Below are 23,370 nucleotides of genomic sequence, written 5' to 3'. Positions count from 1 at the left end.
CAATGACGCAGCTGACCTAAATAAAATAAATCCATGTTATACTAGTTTAATGCACATACAAGACCAACTTGCATGACAGCAATTTTGAATCATCATAGCTTTATAGTGTTTACTTGTTTAATGCTTTTTAAAACATAATGATGCAATCAGTAAACTTCAGCTTTTGTTTGTTAGTACACAAAGGAAAACATCAAAGATGGTAACAAGTATGTAAGAGTTAAGTGGATGATCAAAGGGTCCTGATGGTAAAAGCCATACACTGAAGTGTGTGAGAAATGAAATCTGTTTTTTATGGTCTTTCTATGACTCACATGGATAGCAAAATGAGAAAAAAAAATATGTACCTTATCACACTGCAGGGATTATCAGTCCTCTCTGAGGCCACCTCTGCCTGTCACGTACACTATTTTACAAGAATTAAAACATTAGTATAGCCACATGGTACTGATACTGTTTTGTAGTTTCTTAACAGCCATCCCCTTCCTAACCTGCCTCTTTCACATGCTGGAAATGAGCACTGTTGCCAGCACACACCAAGCGCGTCAGCATTAGCCATGTTAGGAATTAAGAGCTTTCCCCAGCAGGACAGCCAGCACAGAAGCTCCTTCCTGGCTGAAACAAACCGCTGGGAAAGACAGATGTCTGCACCAGAGGGAGCAACTCTCAGAAAGGGGCTTTGATACCTGGTGGGGTAGGGCACACTTTGCTATCTGGTATCACCACTGTTGCCAGGAATGTTGCTTCAGCATTTCTTCTGTCTAGACATACCATCATTTTGCCTGTGCAAAGCTGCCCGAGCCATCTCCTGCCCATCAATCCCCTGAGAGGCCTCCACCAGACATGCCGGGAAGCTGCTGTACGCACACACGCTGCTTTTGACAACGCCCTTCGGAGGAGGGAGTTTTAGCAACTCCTTGCATAACAGAAAAAAAAAAAAAAGAGACTTAAATCACTTGTGCAGGGTCCCAGGGGAGTGTGGGGTAAAAGCCAGCTGATTTCCCAGGCAGAAATAAAAGCTGAAGGTATGCAGGAGCCAGAATAAAAGCACAGAAGTGCCAACTAGATGACAACCCGTTTGCAGGGCTCCTGAGCACAAGGGCTTGCTATCCTGCCCCCTCTTCTGCAGGGGAAGGCCGATTTAGTTTCAAACACAGCAAATTTAGATTCAAATACAGCTCTGTTCCTCCTCCCCTGCCTTTGGCGTGACGAAGGGAGATGCTGCTGAGCACGAAGCAGAGCTTCCCGTGTTTTGATCCGACTCTACATCAGTATATTTGATGCTGTTTCTTCTGATTCTTTCTGCATACCAGGTTTCCTCCTCAGGAACTGAGGCTGACAGACCTATTTAATCTTTTATATTGGCCACAATGATAACTTCTTATTAAATATTTCATATTGTAGTACTGATAAAGAACATAAGACAAAACTTGGCATGAACGCGGTCCAGAGGAGCATCTGCTTAAAAATAAAACACTTGGGAGAATGTGGAAGGAAACAAGTAGCCATGTGGCTGGAAACAAAAATAAATTTAAGGTAAGCAGGTCAAGCCTATAATGAAGCACTTGTAAACAAAGAAAATCCAAACATTTCTACTAATCATCAGCTCCGGTTGTTTCACAAGTGCCCCCTCAATATACATACTTAGTGGTTTGCGGCTGTTCTGCTTTCTAAATTCATGGGCTGTCATCTTTTTTAAGAAAACACATGGCTCCAGAGGGCTGAAATGTAGACAAACGCAAGCATTAATTGAGCAGCCAAGGCACAGATGCGTTGGGTGATAGCTGTTGTCCTTTGCAGCGTGCATGCCACAGTGGCAGAGTGGAAGTTGGGAGTAATATGCTGCCATTACCAACCGTGTGCCCTCGTTCAACATGCTGCAATAATCCAAGACGGGTGTGGACACTCGAAATTACCTCTGTGGCTCCAACATTAACGGGAACCCAATGTACAAATAGCTGCCCCATGGCAAGGGGGACCCACGGTTGAGCTAAAGCAAAGCTTCGGGGACACAAACCTGTTGCTGCAGCTTGTTGCTGCCATCCTGTTTCACGGGGGACTGCCTATAAACTAAGTCCAGGGACTTGCATTCAGCAGCCCTGTTCTCAGACACTCCATGATAACATCCAAGGCTACCGCCATGCTCTGAGCCTTTATGATTTATTCCAGCCTCCAGGCCTGACTGTGCCACCCGCCAGACACAGACTTGGTGCTTTCAACACGGCCCCGCCATGCTGCATTGCCCCTCGCGGGCTCCAGTTCCCATAAGGGGTAAACCTGGGAGCGTACCCCAAAGCACCGCTGGCTCACAGCCTTCATGTGGCCAACTCTCCCTGCCTGCCCTCCTTCATGCTTTCCCCGTAGCCCAACACCACAGGCTTCAGATCCCTCAGCGTAAAAATAGCACAGTTGCGAAGTTTAAAAAAAGTCAGATGGAAAGCTTAAAGACCTCATATTCACTGGCAAAGACCAAAAGCAAAGAAAAAGCAACCGCTAAGCAATTAATTGAAAAACTATTGGCAGGCCAGGCCAGAGTGTTGCCGCTGCCTTTAATGATAAATGATAATAGGACCAGCCAACGCTATACAGCAGGATAATACAAACACACCCTCTAGAGTGAAAGCACAAAATGAGACATACTATTATCATAAATAGATTAATTAACTAGAAGGAGAACATTAAAGAACAGGGGGTTATTAGCGTGCAGCCAATAGCCTACTCCAAGCATGAAGTTGATGAATACAGGTAGCCAGAAATGCAGCACACAAACATGGAAGCAGATAGCAGAAAAATGTGTTGGAAACTACACAGCAATTATCTCCTCCTGTGGCTCCTCGCTCGGGCCGCAGGGGAGCTGCCAGCTCCAGGGGCCGTGGGGCTCCAGCACTTAGCTGGGACCTTTCTGTTTGCATGCAGCTGAAGGTCAAAGGCAGAACTTGGCCAAAATATGGCAAGACTTTTCTACCTGCCCGCAAAATGCAGCTGCCTGGTAGGAAGCTTCAGAGTTCACACTGAGGAATGTCTTAGGATATGTAGCAGGAAGTTATTAAAGTTTCAGAGAGAAACATGAAAAATGAGTAAATGTCATAGTTTATTCCTATTAAGAGTTTTCCTGGTGAAAATAACACTGCTTTTCCCAACAGCAGTTTGTCAATTGTACATTTTCCATCAAGAAAAATGTTTGCCGTTTAGAAATATTGAACAAAGCTCCATGCTAGATACAGGTAACAAATAACTCACATAAATATGGAATTTACACAAAGAAATCTCAGTCATGTGTTCACAGCTGACATGATAGAACTACCTATATATACACAAGTTTAGGGGGGTCACCCATCCTTCTCCCCCAGTCCTCTACAAACTCATGGGGTGCTCTACAACAGGGAAAGATGGATATATTTTCTTCTGCAGAGAAAACAGAAAAAACGTGCATTTCATTCCCAGATGAAACAAGGTTTTTTAGTTCACACCTGACTTCATTTGGGGAAACTCTGAAGATGCAGAGGTTGTCCCCAAAAGGCCTAATCCTCTTCCTGAGGTGAACTGGGAATAGGACCGTGGACCTCCAGAGATGTTCACAGCTGGGACAGAGGAGAATTTAACCCCAAACCCTCCGTCTCCAGCACACCCAGATGGAAGGGGAAGGGGCCATCTGAGTGCATGGCCCTGGCAAGGTCCATGCAATTTTTATTCCTGATTTAGGAGGAGTCACGCCAATGCAGGGTACTCCTGAGGCTCCTGTGCTGTCCTGCAGAAGCAAGGGACTTTGTTCTATGAATAAACTCAGTGTAGCAGGCGTGATCTATGTTAACAGCAGAATGATGTAGTTATAATGCTGGGCATAATATTAATATTTGTCCTGGAGTATGGCAGCATTTCTGACAGGCTCTTGGGGATTCCACTTCTATTAATGGAGATTGGGCGGTTTCTTTCCATCATCTTTTCTCACCCGGCGCTTCTCACTAACTGTGAATAAGGGCTCAGCATCCTTTAGTGCCAGAAATGGACTCTGCAATGCAAAGCCAGAGAGAAAAAATGCATTAAATTTCCCCCAAATGTAAGGAAAAAAAGACTTCCAATCCCCATACAGCTGGCTTATTTCCTAAAGCAGATTCAGACCAAAATGAACTGAAAATATACTCATATGAAACACAGACGCTTTAAAAACAGTATGCTGCCAGAGCCTATCATTATTATTATTACAACAATTCTAGCAGAAATCAGGACCCTCCTTGAAGACAGACAGCCTGCATGGCCTTTATGGAGATATATATATATAGACACACACATGCTTTTTAATATAGATGTAACTTGTAACATAGACGGCACAGCATAAATACCTAGAGACTTTACCACATGCCAGAGAAATACATCACCCAGGCTGTTTTAATCTCATCTTTAATTCTCTTTTTACCTTCCACAGAATTTATGGAAAGATTGCAGAGATCCACAGTATCTAATCAGATATTTATTTATTCATTTAAAATATTAATATGGGAGAATCCCATTACAATATTGCCAAGCAGGAAGCACCAGACAGAAGCAGAAATGGACTGCAAACTGGTAGATGTGGCTGTACATAAGACCTCCCTAACACCTTTCTGGGTTTTATTTCCCCACTTCTTTGAAGCCAGCTGTGGGGCAAGGCAAATGGATTTGTGCTGATATTTGGAGGGTTTTTTGCAAAGGTTTCTGTCTGGCAGGGATTCAGAATGGGACTAAAACCTCTGGTTTCAGCCTCTTCAGGTTTTGAGTGCTCACCTGGAGAGGTCTCCAAGGAGGAAAGCTTTGCTGAGCATACTGAATATTTGCCCTCTAACCATCTGACCCCTTTCTCTGTCTCTTATTTTGAGAAGGATGTGGACCTTTTTAAAGAGACAGGGAAAAGTGAGATGTTTCACCAGGGAGAGGATCCCTAATCCCAAATTTCTCAAGAGGATGCTACTCACTTTGAGCTACTATATTCTTTGAGCTGTTAAGGCATTTAAATCTGATTTCCCCCAAATCAAAACACTCTGATTCAGCAGGCTTGCTCAGAAACATCACTCACAAACTTTAGGAAAAAGGTGACATTACTCTGCCTTGCAGCTTACCCTGGAAAGCCCTTTCCTCCCAGGCCAGCTGTGGCACCCATATTCCCTATTTGTACAAATTCATCCATAGGAGCCCACTGGTTTCCACTCAAGCCCCTTCCCCAGCGGCGCGTTCAGCACCACTTTGCCAACACTCAACGCAGACCTGCAAATTAGTATTTGCAGCTTGCAAATGTTAATTCACCTGCAGCAGAAGCAGGTTGGGGATCACTCATGGGACTGGTCCCTGTTGTGTCAACAAACTCGGGACACAACCGTGATGAGAGTGAGAGCTCTCAGGGCTAGGGTTGGAAAATTCAGACTCATTTTGGGACCCAACAAAACATGCCTCTCTCCACCTTAGCAACGAAGAAGGCTGCTTATTTTCATAGATAGCAGGCTCTTGCCTTCCCCAGGGTTAATCCCCAAGAGGATTTGGTGGGATACTGGTGTGTCAACCGGGGACCCCTCAGACACCTGTGCCTCTGCCTCCCACCAAAGGCAGCAGTGATGCTGGTGTTAACGGCAGCAGTGCCCCTCTGAAAAGCTGATCCTTGCAGCAGAGGAAAAGCTGGCAGGAGGGGGAGAAACCTGTACGTACTCCATTTGAGCAGGAAACCCTTCACCTAATTCAGTAAGCATGAGAGCAAATGTCTTTCACTCAGAAGGGGGATAGAAAACGTAGCTTTAAGCAATTAACACAATAGCAAATGTCCCTAGCATTGCCCCATATGGCATGTAATTTAAATCATCTGTCTTGTTCTCTGTAAACGCTGCTGAAATTGATACATGCCAATTTTAAAGCCAACTGAAGTTTAATTAATGTGAATTTTCTCAACATCTGAGATTTAAAATATTAAAAAAAAATTAGGATCAAATCAAACATGTTCCACTCCCGCTGAGCCATGCAAGGTAAATGGGGGAAAAAAACTGTTAAATTATGACATATGTTGGAAGTGCAGCTTTTCGCCTTCATTAAGCAACAATGTCCGGGAGATGGTTCTCCTTTCTCTGTGTAGGACACAAGGGCTGTCCCTGAAAGGTGTACCCTCTTTATGCAAACACGGCTTGCACAGGGAAATCAATATTAGCCAGAGAAAATGGAGTGCTGAGCATCTACACATGCAACTCAAACACTGGAAAGTCTCTCTGATTCTATTCCTGGACCTATGTGACAGGTTTCAGAGAAATCCTAGGGAAAACAGAAGCCCTAAGCAGCATTTCTAACAGGCTCAAGCTCTGTATGAAATTCATACTGAAATGCTATATACATGGTTATACACTTGCCAGAGCAGGCTGAGAGGCTTTGGGTGCCTGTGTGTGGAGAAGGAAGAAAAATAATCCTGGCAAACCCCTGCTTCTCAATGTCTGACCAACAAATGGCCTGAACACTGAAGTATCCGAGGGCAGCAGCTCCACAATGGCCTCTCACCGTTACAGCCAGCTGGCTGGAGGGCTGGGACCTGTCTCTGCAGCTGTATTATTATTATTATTAACATTAACATTTACTACTTGCTGTCCCTACTGTGAGAATATTGCATATAAGTGAACGAATGAAAGAGTTTAGCCAAGGCAATTCACACCACTGAAATCCTCAGCCTATAAATAAAACGGGAAAGGCAGGAATCGTACAGGACGCCTCACTTGCTCCCTTAGATTGCAGCAGATTATTTGCCTGCAGCATAGCTTCCCTGCGCTGTCTGTTCCCCCTTTTCCTTAAATATTTGTTCAATACCCCCCTGTTGTGAAAGGACACCCCCTTCAAGGTGCAGTCAGCCCCAGGGGTCTTCTCAGAGTAGGGATATAACTGACCTGAGATATTTCTAACTCCAAACACCGAACCAAAGAGAAAATAAGCAAAACTGAGAAAGTGGATCTGCTATCACAAGAGCGCATCTGCAATTAGAAAAGCATGCTGGAAACCCTGCATTTGCCTGTCTGGTTATGACATTTTAATTTGAGCCTTTCCTCTGTTTCAGAATGCACATTTGCCACCTATTCTCTAAAACTATACATATTTATTTCTTAGGCTTTTGAGGATGGATACAGTTCCCTGAAATAAAGATTGCTGTGAATGACTGAAACGTCCCTTAATTACTGTATTGGTCCTCCCATGTGTGCTCTAAACTATGAGCTGGTTTAATTTCCAAGGTACAACAATATGGCCTGTAACTCTTGTTTGCAGGAACAATAAATACTGTCATAATCGGTTTCCTTTAAGAGTTTGAATTTATGGGAGGAAAAATAAGAGCAGAATCAGGCCAGCCTACAAACGAAATAGTGACTTTGTAATCCCCCTTCAGTTTTCATTCTTCCATGCAACACATTTCTGCATCTCTTATTAATGAATGTTTTGCTGTTGCAGTGTGCCTTATGTGGGGTAGAATGTATTTAATTGGATATGTAATTATTATTGTTAATGCAACTAAGCTTAGTGTAATAGTTTCCCTTATCTCCAAGGTAAAATACGGTTCTCAGGTGAAATGTGCAGCTCTTTAAATCTGTCTTGCATCAGGATTGCTACTGATTCGAAGAGGGTTTCGTTTGAGTGCATTGTGTTATTGCTAATGATTAATCAGCATGTGCTGCAACACCACCGCCACCACCACCCCCGAATGGCTGCAAGTTCTTAAAATTGAAATTCAAATGAAAATAGTTGCCAGGTTTGGGTTGGGTTGTTTTTTTGTTTTGGGTTGGTTTGTTTTTAACTAAAACACAGCTAGGAGCTGCAGAGAAACATCTCCTGTAAAAACTAAAATGTTTACATGTGCACGAGCAGAAAAAACACTGCTTCATTTTTTGCCAATATTGGCTGAGTTTTTCAAGTCCACTGCTGCAATCCTAGAAGATTCAGCTCAAATGCATCTGCTGTATGGGTGAAGCAGCTTTCTAGAAAGCTATTTAATACTTCAGAATGATTTCAAGATAGATTGTAGTTTTGCTGTGAGCATGGACATCACGAACATACACACATAAAGGTACAAATTACTGTATGCTTTTCTCTTTCATTAATGACCAAGTTCGCTCTATCAAAATGTAGGTCATTTCGTTCCTTCTCGCTTCTCTTTCTGTCAAGTTCACACACAGTCGTTTTCTCAAGCCGCCTCCTCTGTGGCCATTTGCATTTTCCTTCAGTCCCCAGATCTTCAGCTGCGAGAATATTAACCCTGCCTATCAAGTGCAAGGGAGAACGGTATATTGCCTACTTCAGAATTAATTTAAAAGCATCCATTTTTGACAAGGTAAATAGTCCTGCTTAATATCGACTAGCAAATACTGACAGTTACTTACGAAGGGGAGAAAAAAATGCAGAGTGACTGTCTGTGCAGACAGGGCTGACACTTACACATGAACTCATCTTAAATATCAACATCGGCACTCCTGACAGCCCTTGGAAACGCACTCTGGCAATAAAAACCACAGGGTGCTAGTCTTCACTCTACGAATATTTATTTCCAAAAGTGTATGTACATTATGTATGTACATTAGAGGCAGCTAAACCCTGCAAAATGCCTATCACACTCTCTATTTCTATCAAAACGAACACATCGCCCACTACTCTGTATAGTTGCTTTTTATTCCACCTGGCACAAGAGAATAAGGCGCAGTCGCATGTGGCGAAGCCAGATTTTTTCCTCTTCCTCCCCCCAGTCAAAACAAATTTCCAAAGACAAAAGGAAGGCTTCTAGTGCTTGGTATTCACCCTTCGCCACCCATGTATCACACATAATTAGCAAGTTAAACCTACAAATTAGATGTCGTAATTTGGTAATTATGCCACAATCTGGTACTTTTTAACCTCTTTTTGCCAGAACGAGAACATTCCACATTATCTTTTGCTATCGCAAAACACAGTCCAGTCGTCTGCCCTTACTGCTGATTTTTCATTCTCAAGTGAGAACTTAGAGGAAAGTTGAAAGTATGTGAGTTTGAAGTTTTTGCTGTTACTGTTCTGCTTCACTTAACATCTACAGCCGAGACTCTCATCAAAAGCTATATTTAACATGCCCACAAAATACAGTCAGCGTACATTCTACCTCAGTCCGCACACAATATAAGATGTAAATGCTTTTTGTAAACTCTTTTTAAAATACAAAATGCAAAGAGGTTTTGCTTACAGAAGATAGTGGTTATAAATGTCTAGAAGAAACCCACTCCTTTTATTCTACTGGTGAAACATCCAGATTCTTAAAACTGTCAAAGTGGAGCTCTAAAATATTTGCTCGTGTTAAGCACATAGGGAATGACTCTTAAAAAATACCTCTAACCTCTCAAAGGAGCTTCCCAGAATAAGCAGCCAGTTCAGCGAGTTCTTCAGAAAAAAACGTGCAAAGCTATTATGGGCACGGTCCAGAGTTGCAGGAAAAGCACGGCAGCACAAACAGCAGCAGACGAGAAGCTCCGTTTGGAGAATCTCTCATTTTCCCTGACTTTGTAATCAGCCCTTTGTGAGCACCTCCTGAGCCTCTCCAGTTCCTAATCAGTGAGCATGATGGAGAAGTGGATGCTAGATGTATTTATAATTTTTTTCCTGCCTTTAAAAATCGCCCCATATGCTGGAATGATTATTTAGGGGAAAGGAAAGGAGGATTCTTTCATGTGGAGGGGGGATGTGGGGAGCAGGAGGAAATCTTAAAAATTACGTGCAAATGCCCGGCAACACGGGTAGCCACAGGGTGCCGAACAATCCTGATCTTCAGCTTATTTCCTACTGCTTTTGCTATCAACATCGTTATTATTCCTCAGCCGTGGCTCTGACTGGGGAAGGTACTCAAGCAGGCACCTCATTTGAAGCACATGAGAATTCCCAAAGGGATTAACAGGGCAAAGAAATATTTGGCAGCGGCGCTCGCCCTCCCAGACCCCAAATGGTTATTCTCGCCACATCCTGCGGAGCTTCCCATTTGGATAGTTTATTTAAACAAAGGTTTGAAAACGAAATAATTGCCTTTTCGTTTCGTTCCCCCACCACACCTCTTCTCACAGCACCAGGCTCTGAGCATCTCTCCATTCCTGTTGCTGGTTATGCGGTTTGGACAGTACTATATGGGAAAGAAGTAGTGCAATGGAGCTTTTTTTAAATACTGGTGTTAATGAGCACATATTAACTAACCAGGACAAGGCATTTAAAATCGGTCTGGATCTATCAATATAATCAGCAATCCAATTAATATTTTTGCCTACTTTTTCAAGTACGCTAACTGGAAAAAGTGACTGAGTGGTTTTGCTGTTTTTACTTAATGGTGCTACGGAAAAATGCTCATTCATTCCTTTGATGAAGTCTCTAATGGCACAAGTAAATCAAGGTCAGTTTTCCTAAATCATGACATAAAACCTGATAAATAACTGACAGCACTTTCTTTGCAACACTTTAAATGAGCGATTTCCCAAAATGTCAGGAACCACAGTAGGAATCAAAAAAAAGTCAAATGATAAAGGAAGCTTTTGCCTGATTAAACTGCTTGAGAAAATGTGTATGGAAAGGTGAAAAAAGGGCTTCAAGGAAACATTCCACTATTTCACAGTGGACTTTTTTAGTTCCAGGTTAATGAAAATGTGCTGCTGGAAGTTATTGGTTTTTTCCTTACACACTTCAGTCTGCTATCTTAAGATGGCTTTTAATGCCAAGTGTTGACTTTATGGAGGAGATTTTGGAAAACAGAAAGCAAACACCGTCATAAATAATACTACTGCATTTAGCATGGCTCTAGCTTTCCCCTTCAAAGCACTACCTTTTTAATCTACAGAGTTACCCAAAGCCACAGTGATCAGCATTAGCTGGCATGCCTAAATACAAAACCAGACAATATTTGCTGTTTCTTTTAAAATGGTTATTGTCAGTCCCCTGGTAACAAGGAGGAAGAGAAATATCCACCCTGAAGTCAGTGTGAAAATGAAAACCAATACACAAGAGAAGCTGTCATATTTGATTTAAGGACTACAGAAGCCTGAGCTACCTGCTGGGGAGTCCACGATAATGAGAGGGGAGAGACTTTCAATAATTTTTCAAAAGCTCCTGAGTGACTGAATAAACTTGCCTGAAACTCAGTGGGTCCTGGGACCCCAAGGAGCCACCTGCTTTTGAAAAGTTTCCCCTCGATCAACTCCCATTTTCAGCAGCGGCATTTTCCCACGTGCTTTGCTGCAGTGCAGACAGCTGCGGAAGGCTAAGCTGCTAAAGAAAAATTAAATATTTGGCCGAGAAGATGCTGTGACAGTCAGTCTTCCTGCAAATATATTGCAAAACTAATCACGTCCCCTTTAGCTAAATAGTTGCAGCCTCTTTGCTGCGAGTGTCCCTCTCCCCTCCTGTGGCTCCCTTGCCCTGCCGCCTCCTAAAACTCCCCAGATCTCAGCTCCTGAAAATTTCCAGCATTTCTCCTTTGGTGACCTGCTTCAGCATCAGCTTCAAATATTTCTCCCAGATTTGCCTCCCCCAGACCTTTGCCTGCAGATGGCTCCACGGCACAGGGAAACAAGCGGGACAGCCCTTGGAAATGATTATCCAGCCAAGCTCCCCCGACCTGGGCTTGTTGGACAATCTCAGCCTGTTTTTGAAATTCCCAGAAAGCAAGTCTAGAAAGCATAAGAACTACTAAGAGGCGCATAGATATAATTACTCCCGGTTTTGGGCGCATCAGTACTGAAATATGTTAGAGTGCAGTTCCACCAACTTCACGGGACTTTGTCAAGACAGTGGTTTTTCTCTCCACTATGCCCTTTTCACGCACATCTCTGCCCCGCGCCTGCTGTGGAGCCTTCTCACCTGTCCTCCTCACCTCTGCAAACACTTCCCATAAAACACACAACTTGAGTGAAGCCGGAAGGTGTGTTTTCATGGCATGCAGGATCCCCATCGTTTCACCTGGATATTACACACTCTGGGCAAAAATCCACATGCTGGCGGGAGCTGCAGCACCCCAGGGACATTTCCAGCACTTAATCTGTGTGCTACCGCAGAGCAGAGGTGGTCCCAAAGCAACAAGGAGTTTCCCAACCCATAATTAAGAGCAGCAAGACGGAAGCATTAGCCTCATAAATAAAAGAAACCCAGGAGGTTTCAGCAGGTGCAAAACCTAACCTGATTTATTATTCCCCCCACCATTTCGGTATTTCCTATGGATTTTTAGTAATTTCAGCTTAAATTACTGAGAAGAATTTAAGGAGAAGAGGGGGTTGAATGACCCACAGACCTTCTGCACCTTCCAGGCTCCAGAAGAAAACTGGCAGTTTTATTTGCATTTTATTTCTTCATAGCTGGAGCAAGTGAAGGTGGGAGCTCAGGAGGTTAAAGGAGGCGGACAGGGCCTCCGTGGTGTTTCTGCAGAGAGCAAGGTTTGCAGGTATCAAACCTTCAACAAATGCCCCCACAGCTGAGCAAAACTTTGTTGCAGTGATGTGCCCTTTGCCGGAAATCACGGGCGATCTGCTCCCAGTGCCTTTGAGCAAACCTGCCACGCTCCCCGGCCAGGAGGGAGGTGGGAGGGAAGGGACTCCCATCCCTCATGACTAAAAGATGAGCCACTGCCAAACCACTGGCAGAGTTACCCACCGGAGACCTTGTGTAACACTGCATTTTGCTGGTGCGGGAAGTGCTTTCGCCTGAGGTGGCTTTTGGGGAGGCCATGTTTGCGTGCAAACCTTCACTTACAGCAACATGGGGCAGCCGAGCCAATGTTCATACAAGTGTAAACTTACAGCGAAAGGCAGGAGCCGCCGGAGACGTTACAGCGCTTGAGCCAGTCAGTGTGGCGAGCGGCCTCATCTTTTATTGAAGTCCTCTCCTCAGAGGAGAGCTAAAAATTCACTTGACACCATTGGGAAAGTGTCTGTTTTGGCTGCAGAGAATGGTTCCCGATCACGGAAAGATAAAAACATCAAAATAAGCTAATAAGGATATGCCTTGAAATTTGGTCCCAGCGGGCGGGGGGCCAGGTTTCCTGGGGATGCATTAAGCACAGCTCAGGGCATCACAGCACGCAGGCGCGTTGGAGCCAAGCAGGGCTGAGGCTGACAGGGAGGAGATGCTCCAGAAAGGATGTCCAGCAGGGGAAAAAAAGAAAAGAAAGAAAAAAGAAGAAAAAAAAGATCCCCTCTTCTCTTAATCCCCCAGCCAAGGGGCAGAGTGCAGTTGCCAAGCAGGATTAAAGCCTGGCCAGGGATGAGGGATGGGCATCAGCCTCTGTAAGGAGCCTGGATCAGCTCCCTCCTGCAACCTCCCCAAAACCCCCTTTACACCCCGACTCTCACATAGTTACGCTGTTTGCCCTTATGAACCCGTTAATGTCCATCTTAACATTGGGTTTTATCCTTGTTCACTGTCTTCTCCTCTTCCTTTTTTTAGATACCTTCTCAACTGAGAGGTTGACATCTAATGAATTTGTGTTTTTAGGGAAACAATGCTTATGCTTGTGCAGTGATGATGTATTGAGCCCACTGCCCAATTTCAACCAGTTCATCCGTTCTGTTATGTGCTTCCTACAAGTTTCCTGCAAACTGGTGTTGAGAGGAAAAAGACACCTTATCAGTGTGCCTACTGAGGGAAAGCTGTCAAAAGTGCTCACCACTTATTAGACACAACAAAACCCACGTGAGAGAGAGTGGACTTGACCAGGCTCTGCTGGTTCTGGGCTGATGCAACTTGTTTTTCCAAACCTGGTGCCTATTTCTCCAGTTCCACTCCAGGTCCATACACCAGTGACCACTTCTAAGCACCTAGCTTGCTCTCCAACACTAGGTTTCTTAGTGCAGTAGTACAACATGGTGTAGCAAATGATGGTGCCTGATGTTACGCAAGAAGATCAAGTCCCTCCCCAGAGGAGCTTCCTACCTAAGTAGATATAATCCCATTAACATCTGTGCTACAGTGGTTAAAATTAAAATGGGGAAAAAAAGAGTAAGATCAGACTTCTAAACCATAGGTGAATAACCTGCTAGCATGGGGTAAGACTCAGGCAGAGACTCTGCAGAGGTCCTTCCATCCCACACAATCCTACGCAATAGATTTATCTTCTTTTTCATCTCTAACCCTGCCAGCCATTAATAGTTTGAACAGTGCAGTGCTTTTTTTAAAGCCAATCTAACTCACGAGCAGACTTCTTGATTATATTTACCCAACTGACCTATTTTAAAAGATCATTTAATAAAATACTCTGCCAGAACCAAGTACAAGAGGTTAAGAAAACATACGTTACAGCAGTGCAGCTTTCCTAGCTCAGTACTCACTGTGCATCAGCCCAAGCTCTCCTTAGCACTTATCGAGCATCCCAGCATTTAATTATTGCAATGTGAAAAATCATGCAACAGTATGATGATACTTTAAGATGATATCTACGATCACATAGAAGAGTTGGATCAGATAGCCCCAAAGCAGACCTTAGTGAGTGAATCCGCCCACTATCAACCTAATGGTACTCATTTTCAAAAGTAAATTAACTGTAATTCTTTGTGCCTGTCAATCTGCCTGATTTTATTGGACTCTGCTGGATTTTGAAAGAGAAAAGCCCCATCTCCTTGCAATGCTTATGCTTGCTTTTAAGGCCTCCTCACAGCGAGCTCTGAAATTAAATGTTTTCAAGCCTTTATTCCACTGATTATCCTTTTTCTTTACTAATTAGCCATGTAAAGACAGACTGAAAACACTAAGACAGGCAACATCACCTATATTGCCACCTATATCTTTCACTAACATTGCTGCATTGACCAACAGCAGGATTTAAAGGACAGCATTTTATGCTCCCAGTTGTGCCATATTAGGGCTGCACATCCTCCCACCTTTTTTTTTATTATCCCAAAAAGATGCATGATACTGAACTAACTGCCACCACCAGTAATGCTCTCCCTTGCAGACGCATGCCATGACGATTCCATGAGCTTCCCTGTCTGCTTTCTGATCCTCAGGTGGAAAGTGCTCTCTATGTCGTTATGATTATTTTCCTGGCTTCTAAAGCAGTATAACTTGGCTCAGCCTCTGTGAAGCCTGCTGAGCTCTGCCAGCTTACACCAGCCGAGGACCTGGACCAGATTATCCTGACAGCTCCTATGAAAGCCAACTATGGACGATGAAAGAGAAGAATAAATAGAGCTGTTTCTCCCCTCGGCCATAAAGCAGTACTTCCAATCCTGAAAACACATCACCATGAGGTTTTTAATTAAAAAAAAAAAAAGTATTTCAAATTATTTTAATTGCCTTTTGATTTATTCACTCTGGGTCATATTTTCAAGGCTTTTCTCAGAGGACCTGGGCAAAAAATTGCTTTATGGTCAAGAAAGCTGGGGTTCTGCAGGACTTGGAAGTTGCCAAGTCCCACGACTTACAAGAAGATCTCCAGAGCCAGCTGCAGGGCTGACGCTTATCAACAACACAGAAAGAAAAACAACGCTAACACAGCCTGCTAGCCAAGAGTCCAGTGGTAAGAAACCCTGCCAAAATACACAGTGCCCAAAGGCTTGCAAACCCAGCCCGAGCCAGCAGCAAGGACCCATCTCCTCAGGGGTGGGATTGGATGATGACATTTGCTATTTTCTTAGCATGGGATTCTTCCTTTTATTTATTTTAGAAGAATAACTTCTGCAGAAATCTCCATCACAGAAAATGAACATTTTAAAGTATTGCTGACACCTCCTGGAAAACTTTGAAAAACCTCCTAGATCACTTGAAAATAAAATGATGCCTCTATCACACTTTTGCTTGTTCCTCTAATTCTTGCTAAAGGACATTTGTGTAGGTACAGCAGCCAAGGTTAAAAAAGCATATAACTAAGAGAAAAATTATTATTACTACAGTTAGCAATTTGTTTCAGATCTTGTTCTTCCACGCTACATTCTCCGTGTTTCCTATAAACAAGAAGAAAATTAATTAAAAATGAATTTTCCCATGCTTGTCAAACTCTGCTCTGCCAAGGCAGCATTTTTCAGGCCTTCCCCGGGATGCTGGGGCAGCCGGCTGCTGAGCGCAGGGGTGAAGGGAAGCAGAGGAAAACCAAGGAGCTGCCTCACCCCATTGGGCTATGGCTACGCCAAGCATGACCTAAGGTCCCCTTTATATATGTATATATATATTTTTTTAAAACATATATATATATACACATTTGGGGGGGGGGGGGTGTCTCCCTCCTGTCTTATCTCTAGAGATACATGCTGCTTGGTTGTAGCAAAGCACCGTCTCAGGCATAGCTGAGAATAAGCGATTTTGAGACATGCAAAGGTACTCAGTGGACAAATAGAAATCACCCAAGTCCCAATGCATCCAAGCTGCCTTTTTCTGTCAGCCTTTGCCAGTTCTCTCGTTTTTTTCACACAACATTGATAGTATCACATATTAAAAACACTATCAGGCAAGCCCCCAAACCCATTCCCCAAATCCAAGAGTAAAACTTAAAGCATTTCGCTGAAAGTATAACATGCTGGTTTTCTCATTCATTTTTTCATTTCAGATAATTTCTTCCCATTTTCAAGCTCATGTCCGTAGCTACGTGTACAAGAAACATCAGGTTATATGTGAAAGTTGAGACTTATCTTGAAGAAACATGCACATTTTGGAGAGGAGCTTTGTCAGAAGCACCAACTATTTAGGAGACATTTGCTGAAATTAGGAAAATAAAAAAGCAGCTATTGTACTGATGCATTGATCCTCCTATGTGAACTGCCCAGCTTCTTTTGAGGTCTAACTAAAAGCCAACCCATATTAAAGAGCCTCCTGCCGAATAGGCGTGTGCTGGCTTGTACCCCTGGCTCAGCCAACCACGGCAAATACTGCCCCACTTTCCTTTCTATCTCTATCACCATCAAATCAACTCCTCGGGTTTCCCTCTTGCCCTTTTAGCTCTTGGCTACTGCTGAGCCTCCCAAGGCTCAATTCACCCCCTGAGGAGAGAAAATGTTAGCTGGACATCTCAGAGCAGGGATCAGAGGATGAGAAATGTAACCCTGGCCCGTTTCATAGCCTTTTAGTGCAGGCATGAATGACTCCTTCAGAAACAGAAGGATCAAGCCCACAAACTGATGCATTCGTCATGTAACCAGAAGCTCTGCTAAATAGATCCATTTTTAATTTCTGTTTTGCTGATTTTATTTCTTTCGCTTCAGAAAAATGTTCTTGTCCTTCCCTGTGAGTGCATACACATTATTTATTTATCACCCTATGAATATCAATTTGATTCTTGTCCATAATTAAACTCTGCTGCTCTGTATCAAATATACCCTGTCCCATCACTTCAAATATCTGTCACCACCCTGCTAGGGCTGCGTTGACAACAGTCCTGCAAAAGGGATGCTCCTTTTTGGGCACCCCTTGCACCCAGGGCTGCCACTGCAGCTCCTGCCGCAGCTGGATTTTCCCTCCCAAGCTCCCAACACCTCTTCCCCTCCTGATTTTCAAATATGTGCAGAGCCAGGTATTTCAAGAAGGATTTGCACTTGCAAGTTTGCCAATTCCACCTTCATTCCAGCAATCTCAAAGGAGAGGAGCCCACAGCCCGGGTCTGAAACTGCAGGGGATATTATTTGTTTCATCCAGAAAACAACAGCATCAGGCAACTGATTAAACACTGATATGGGAGGCCTGACAGCAGAATCGGTAGCCTTGCCCAAATAAATATTTAATCAGAGGGATTAGTTGGTTCCATTAATGTTACAAACTACTAAAGGGGAAAAGTTGGAGGGGGAGCTCATTTGTGCAACTCAACTTTTTTAGAGAAAGAAAAAGAAAACCAAGAAAAAAGAGAAAGGAAGAACCTCGTCTCAGTGCATTTGCAGCATTGGAAGAGACCTGAGTGGGGAACATGTTTTTGCTTTTTTCGAGTGCTTTGTGGGGCTGCCTGCTGATCCTGTTCGATTAACATTACCAGCCAAAGAAAAGGGCTGTAACAGCTCTTTGTGCAAGTGCTCACCACATCAGCAAAGAACCTGTTCGTTCCCTCTTCATCAGGGTTGATTTACAAGCCTTTGCCCATATGTTATCCCTCAAAAGGAAAAGCACAGAATAAATGGTTTTGGTGGAGTTTGTGCTCAACACTTTGCAGCTTGTGCTTTGACATATGATCAGAGTGGGTAAGCAGAAAAAGCAAAGCAGCAGCACCTGTTTATTGTGAGCGAGCTGTCCTCTCCACTTCAGCTTTTCTATTTATGTCCCAGCATACAACATGGCAACCCACATGGCTTAGAAATTAAACTGTAAATGAGCCTTTTCCATTTCCTGCCTAAGTAAGGATTAGCATATTTTAAAACTCGCTCAGGGGTTTTGCACTTTCTGTAATGAAACCTGTTCAAACAGATAATTGATACGCAGCCACTAAATAAACATCTGACAGGAGGAACAATGTTCTCTTTTTTTTTTTTTTAAATAAATTATTGTCCTCCTCTCCATAAACATTTCCTACCAGTGACGCTCTCCATTGCAGTGGGCACTCTACACCACGAAGTTGGAGCAGGTAGAAAAGCAGACCAAGCATCCAAGCCCAAGTAAGAAATATTGAAATCCTCCAAGAGGACGGCAGAGAGGGAAAAGAGGGTCCAAGCAGCACCTCCTACCTTTTTATCCCACTGAAAAAAAACATTCGTCCTCCATGCTGTGGCATGGAGGAAAAGTCCCCATGTCTCCTTGCCGGAGGCACCTCTGTACCAAACAGGCATGGCTGTGCAGAGAAATGCAAGCCAAGGACACCTCTCCTTGGGTTTTGTCACTATTATGGTCCCGGTTGGATTAACCCCCTTCAACCAAACAACTTTTGCAGCCCCCCGGCCTGCCAGACTCCAATGCCACCCCCGCAAATGTCTTTGCACACAAGCTCACCAAAACAATGCAACAGCAATTACCCAAATAACACTTTGTACTAAATAACTCAGGTTGAGCCTAATGAGTTTGTGAGTGCATGAACAAACAATATCTATCGCATGGGGAACAGGGCACCTGCTATGCCACCGTGTCCTCTGCTTGGCCCAACTTCAATAGTTAATTAATCTGTCATCTTTCGTTACATTGCTACGAGGCATGTAAATATATTCCAAGTCCCACATCTAATGAAACAATGTCACCACGCCGACAGAAGCCTTGGCGTTTTGGTCCTGATGGTCTCTAAATATCCATTTCGATTCAAAGGCACTTCAGCCTCCAATTAAAATGGGATGGCCAGCCAAGATTATTAGTTTGAATACAGCAATGAAGCATTTGTTCTTCAGTTTTTTTAGGTGACGATGCACAGAAACAGATGAATTACCATCTGACTGTAGTTTAAAGTAGAAATAGAAACATTACGCACTTAGTTCAAAAGTAAGTAGCTATAACAGCTCCCTTAAAAAATGAAATCTCTCCAAAATTAAAACCAGGCATCTCTGAAGTCCCTAATAGCAGATGCAGAGTATGAAACTTCCTGGGAAAGTCTTAATTTCCCTTGCAGCCTGAACCTGTGTGCAGCGTGGCCAGCAAGCAAGGTAAGAGTTTTTGGAGAAGGGAAAAGGGCTTGCGGACTGCGATGCTCTGTGTGGAAGCAGCGGCACAGATCATGAATTTGCAGATGTCAGCTTGGTTAGAGACAGCACACGCCAGCTGACAGTCGTGGCAGGTGAAAAAGCACATATTGCCTTTCAAAATGCAAAGAAGGGCTTAATGTAATTTGTGGGGGAGGTTTTTTTTGTTTTTAATCAGAAACCGTCTGCCATTCTGTCACCAGCGCTAATGGCCCTAGTTGCCGTGGTCACATCGTTTAAATGTGTAGCTGTGCTACCTTCATCCCCAATGTAATGGCATGGGAACCAAAAGAATGGTTTTTGGATGTACTTGCTGCTGTTTCAAACTCTTCACCTTAAGTTAGACAGGTAGAAATTTGTCCCTTTGAAAAAGAATATGTGAAAGGACAAGTTTCTTGTTGGAGGTGGAAAGTTGAAGAAAAAGCCCTGACAGATTCAGTCAGAGTCTTGCAAGTTGGGCAATAGGAAGTCCCACGTGCCCCAAAAGACTTTGGTTTGCTAATGGGGCACTAGACAGACCTGAAATACAGTTAGATATTCATGTTATATATAAAGAGCTTTTGAATGCTTCTATTAACAGTGATCTCATTTCTTCTTTCAGCAAGGAAAATATCTCCAAGGTATTTCTTTTGGGTACACACAAGAAGGACACGGTTTCTGCTCAGACAACATGATCCTGTCCTTCACACCAACGATGTACCCTGAAAGTTTGCCCTTCAGCAACACTTGTTACTTCACTCTGAAATATCTTTCTCTCGGTTGTCCCTATGCACAATAAATGGTGCGTACTCTGCATCCAGCAAAGCACACGTGCAATTGAGGAGTCGATTACCATTTGTGGTGGTGAAGCAGCTTCAGGAGCGTACTTTCATACACCACTGACCAAGCAGCCAGCTGGAAACCCACTGGCATGAAGAGAAGCTGAGCTACAAGAAACTCAATTGTGGTGCTTTAGGGATTTGTGCAGCACAAGCCATGACCAAAAGCCCATAAGGAGCCACCACGCTCTCCTGCAGCATGAGCGAGCACCTTGCAGGCTCACCTCTGCACCAAGTATTCCCTTGTCAATGCTTGGACTCTTTTTCCTCTCCTCACAAAACCCAATAAATTTCAAAGTGAACTGTAGATTGTATCTTAAAACACATGGCAGGTACACCTGCTAGGACTGGCATCAATATCCTATAACTTAATAAGAATATTTTCTATTTTATTATAAGCCCATGCAGCTATGCTTACTGGGCTTATAACATTCAGGAGAAAGTAAGTACCTGCCACCAGTGTGGAGCAACGATGCTTTTTCCCTTATTTCCTGCTCCAGCCAGAATCCTGGAAAATGAATGCTTTGTTTTTAACCCAAGGTCAAGTGAGCGTTTAAACAAGAAGATCATTTTTATTTCATACTTCTAATCACCTTTCAACTTGACTCTCTGGAGGACATAATGTAGTCACCTGTACGATTTAGTTGAAATCAGCAGCAGCCCAGAAGGGGTTAATCCAAGATGCAGAGGTTAAAACTTGGCTTGCTGACAGATCACACAAAGGCCATTTGGTATGTCATGCTTTCAATGGTTACTTAAAGGAAATTACATATAATTAATTCACCATAGCTATCTTGCTTTATGCTAATTAAATGTCTGAACACTTATTTTAATGTAAGTTTTTTTAAAAATTAACACAAGTTCAGGGTATTTTTTTTAGAAGGCAGCAATACCATGTTTATTACTTACGTAAATTCCCTTAATTATACCCTAACTAGGTTATCTTCTTTATTGCATTTCAATCCTTCTAAGAGTCAGTAGCTCTTTAATTAAGTTAAGAGAGTAAGAGGTGTCTTGTTAATTGTAAATTAAATAGATTTAAATAGACAATAGATTGCAAATGGTAGATTTACTTTTAAGTGCTATCGAGGAGTCACTGGAAGGCTTCAGTGTACCATCTGCCTTGGTTTGTCAGCAAAAAGCAAACCATTCAAACCCTCCTACCTTTGCTCCAGAGAGATTCCAGCACACTAGTGGCCCATCAGCCTTCAAACAGCTTCTCAATGAAAATTTTAAGAAAGATGAAAAAGAAAAAATTCCCTCCTATCAATCCAGAACTGTGACGATGCTGCAAGCAGTGCAAGCAGCCTCACTAAAAGTGAAGCTCAACTTTGAACATTAATTCATTAAGTTTTTCTGCAGGAGATTTGCAGGTAGCCATTGCACAGACTGCTGTGGTTCACCTGGCACCGGTAGACCAGATCATGGGCAAGTTCACCTTTTTGTGCACAACTTACTTCCTATGCCTTAAAAAGATGTCAGGGATGCCCTGAATTATAGATGTACTGAAAGATGCACAGTCTTACATGCTTATATGATATTGTTGGCATTAGCTCTGAGACCAATGAATCAGATACATTTACATACCTAGAAATAAATTATTGTTAAAAGCCATTACTGCTAATCATTACTGCTAATGTCCCAATGTTGCCACAAAGACGAACAGGACTATTATTCTGCACTAGGGCAAAGTGTATACTGTGTATGTGCTTTTTCTTCCAAATTAGAAGTCAAATTGATCATCTCTGCCATTAGGAGTTATGGCTCATGGAATTTTATCATTCCTATAATGCGCTGTGAAAATGCAATAAGGGAATAAAACAGAATGGCAACTTACAGTAATTCGTTATGAAACGCAACAATATTGAACGTGTCTAGAGTGTATTGATAAACAGATCTATTGTAACAACCGGTGGATATTATGATCGCACTAGTGTTAATCTTCGTACGACCAATTTTCCTCATGGTACATTGGGGAAGCTGGAGGCACAAATCCCATTAATGTAAATGGGAAGTGAGGGCAGACCCGTGACCGGTGTAAATCAGTGTACCTTCTCAAAGTCACCAGACCTACTGCAACTTATACAGGCTCATACACATCCCTTGGCATCTCTTCCTCCACTTCATGTCTCAGCATAATGCAGCAAGAGGGTAGCACAGGTGTGAATTGGAAATGTCTTAGACTTTTACTGAACGGCGTTAAAATTAATGAACACGTACATTAAAATATCACAGTTTAAGATATTCCTAAATGTGTTCACTTGATTTAAAGAAACACTCTGCTTGAGAGGGATAAATAAGCTTAAGAGAAATAATCCTATTTTTGCATATCTAGATAAAAATGAACCCATACCTCAGGAAGCACAGAGAGCATACACAGTCATGCCTGTAAAGGGCTCATATACCCTCTCAAGTAAGACATGGCCAAACGAAAGTAGTCAAGAGAAGACAGACACGGTGCACAAATCTATTCCTCAGCATTTATAGCACAGAGGATTTTTCACCTTGGGCACCCATGGAGATGGGGGCGGGGGGGGAGCAAAAGTCAGTGTTTTACAAATTATTTTCCAAATAATTGCTGACTTTTCCTAGCTCACCAGCAGCTACTAGTGAACAACTAGCTTGCATCCCCTTGGGTTACTCATTGTACAGATTTTCTAGTTCATTCAGAAACCTTTATAAATGGAAAAGTCAAGTTTTCTCTGTCACATTGCAAGGAGAAGCAACCCATGGACGACTTACTAACATTCACAGCCACACAAATAAATGGGCTACTTGTTGTAGCAGACAAACAAGAGCCCAACAACCTGGACGCCAAGTCTTAATTCAGCAGTGAATGCAGCATCTGCCCTGTGGAGGAAAGGAGCTATTCATAGTTCATAGACACTTATATAGCACCTAACACAATAAAATTTTCAGGATGAGAAGCAGCAGTGCCTGGGACCATCACTAACAAAAGACCCACGTGAAATAATGCTGCACCATCAGTACTAATGAAAGTTGAGGCATTTTTCTGA

At 43.0% G+C, this 23,370-nt stretch overlaps 1 long non-coding RNA gene across 3 annotated transcripts in view; it reads right to left on the bottom strand.

Annotated features, from left to right (window-relative positions):
• Positions 1–3,092: 3,092 nt before the first annotated feature.
• The window catches only part of LOC127016019 (uncharacterized), a 72,146-nt gene continuing 51,868 nt past the window's right edge, over positions 3,093–23,370 (bottom strand). For 2 of the 3 annotated variants that reach the window (XR_007766417.1, XR_007766415.1), the window contains exon 4: positions 3,093–4,006. This is a non-coding gene — a long non-coding RNA (uncharacterized LOC127016019). Of the gene's footprint in view, positions 4,007–15,871; positions 15,906–23,370 lie in introns of those variants that run through there. The other variant, XR_007766416.1, reaches the window with a different exon arrangement.

Source organism: Gymnogyps californianus, chromosome 4, assembly GCF_018139145.2.
Source record: "Gymnogyps californianus isolate 813 chromosome 4, ASM1813914v2, whole genome shotgun sequence".
Taxonomy (NCBI): Eukaryota; Metazoa; Chordata; class Aves; order Accipitriformes; family Cathartidae; genus Gymnogyps; species Gymnogyps californianus.
This window is presented reverse-complemented; position numbering and strand designations above follow the sequence as displayed.